This window comes from Mchenga conophoros, linkage group LG18, assembly GCF_057382185.1.
Source record: "Mchenga conophoros isolate Kocher_MC1m ecotype Shallow Benthic linkage group LG18, M_conophoros_male_GT1.1, whole genome shotgun sequence".
Lineage (NCBI taxonomy): Eukaryota > Metazoa > Chordata > Actinopteri > Cichliformes > Cichlidae > Mchenga > Mchenga conophoros.
In genome coordinates this window covers 40,711,999-40,714,498 of record NC_140543.1, presented here as the reverse complement: position 1 = coordinate 40,714,498, position 2,500 = coordinate 40,711,999, and positions in this window count along the sequence as shown.

Genomic DNA, 2,500 nt, shown 5'->3' with positions numbered 1-2,500 from the left:
CAGAGAGTCGGCCTCCTCTCTCCCTTACGGTCGAAAAAGATGTGCTGCTGTCGAACTGGCCATTACATCCTCACCTGATCTAGTCCCCCATTAGATCCGCCCCCCCCACCGCAGTTACCCCGTACCACATATCTAGCACGGACCTTGACCTCCAGCAGGCCCCGGGGACCCACATTACCCCCCCCCCCCTTCCCCCTGCAGTTACCCTGTACCACATGTCTAGCATGGACCTTGACTTCCAGCAGGCCCCGTGGACCCACATTACCCCCCCCTGCAGTTACCCTGTGCCACATATCTAGCATGGACCTGGACCTCCAGCAGGCCCTGGGGACCCACATACTCCCCTGCTCTACTCCCCCACTAGCTTTCCTTTCTTGCAGTTACGCTCCAGCGCATATCCAGCATGGACCTTGACCTCCAGCAGGCCCCGTGAACCCACATTACCCCCCCCCCCCCCCCCTCCTGCAGTTAACCCTGTACCACATATCTAGCACGGACCTTGACCTCCAGCAGGCCCCGGGGACCCACATTACCCCCCCCCCCCTTCCCCCTGCAGTTACCCTGTACCACATGTCTAGCATGGACCTTGACTTCCAGCAGGCCCCGTGGACCCACATTACCCCCCCCCTGCAGTTACCCTGTGCCACATATCTAGCATGGACTGGACCTCCAGCAGGCCCTGGGGACCCACATACTCCCCTGCTCTACTCCCCCACTAGCTTTCCTTTCTTGCAGTTACGCTCCAGCGCATATCCAGCATGGACCTTGACCTCCAGCAGGCCCCGTGAACCCACATTACCCCCCCCCCCGCAGTTAACCCTGTACCACGTATCTAGCACGGACCTTGACCTCCAGCAGGCCCCGGGGACCAACATACTCCTCTGCTCTACTCCCCCACTAGCTTTCCTTCTCCCGCAGTTACCCTCCACCACAAATCCAGCATGGCCCTTGCCCTCCAGCAGGCCCCGAGGACCCACATACTCCTCCGCTCTAATCCCCCATGAGCGTTCCTTCTCCTGCAGTTACCCTCCACTGCATATCCAGCATGGCCCTTGACCTCCAGCATGCCCCGGGGACGCACATCCTCCCCTGCTCTAGTCCCCCACTAGCTACCTTTCTTGTAGTTACGCTCCAGCGCATATCCAGCATGGACCTTGACCTCCAGCAGGCCCCGTGGACCCACACTTAAGCCCCCTCCCACTGACAAAGCAAAACACCACTGGCAAAATCCTCGTGCCCCTGGTACTCCAGAATGTAAATTCAAACATGCCCTGGTACACTGCGCAGAAACACTTTGCCACACACACGCACGCACTGCTTGTGCCTATGGTACGACAACTTTTCTCGTACCTATGGTACGACAACTTTTCTCGTGCCTATGGTACGACAACTTTTCTCGTGCCTATGGTACAACAACTTTTCGCCGTGCCCCTGGTACACCGCTCAGTAGCACTTTGCCACACAAACTCTCCTCGTGCCTATGGTACGACAACTTTTCTCGTGCCTATGGTACAACAACTTTCCTCCGTGCCCCTGGTACGACAGCTTTTCTCGTGCCTATGGTACAACAACTTTTCTCGTGCCTATGGTACAACAACTTTCCTCCGTGCCCCTGGTACGACAGCTTTTCTCGTGCCTATGGTACAACAACTTTTCTCGTGCCTATGGTACAACAACCTTTCGCCGTGCCCCTGGTACACCGCTCAGTAGCACTTTGCCACACAAACTCTCCTCGTGCCTATGGTACGACAACTTTCTCGTGCCTATGGTACAACAACTTTCCTCCGTGCCCCTGGTACGACAGCTTTTCTCGTGCCTATGGTACAACAACTTTTCTCGTGCCTATGGTACAACAACTTTCCTCCGTGCCCTGGTACGACAGCTTTTCTCGTGCCTATGGTACAACAACTTTTCTCGTGCCTATGGTACAACAACCTTTCGCCGTGCCCCTGGTACACCGCTCAGTAGCACTTTGCCACACAAACTCTCCTCGTGCCTATGGTACGACAACTTTTCTCGTGCCTATGGTACAACAACTTCCTCCGTGCCCCTGGTACGACAGCTTTTCTCGTGCCTATGGTACAACAACTTTTCTCGTGCCTATGGTACAACAACTTTTCGCCGTGCCCCTGGTACACCGCTCAGTAGCACTTTGCCACACACACACTCCTCGTACCTATGGTACGACAACTTTTCTCGTGCCTATGGTACGACAACTTTTCTCGTGCCTATGGTACAACAACCTTTCCCGTGCCCCTGGTACACTGCGCAGAAACTCTTTGCCACACACACACACCACTCGTGCCTATGGTACGACAACAGGCCCCGGGGACCTACATCGCACCTTGCTCTTGCCTCCCTTACAGCTGAAAAAGGTCCATGCCTGTGCCCTGGCCCTGCTGAAATTCCCTCTCCATTTAGCGAGGCAGTGAGTCGGCCTCCTGTCTCCCTTTACGGTCGAAAAAGATGTGCTCCTGGGCGCGCTGGCCCTGCTGCTACT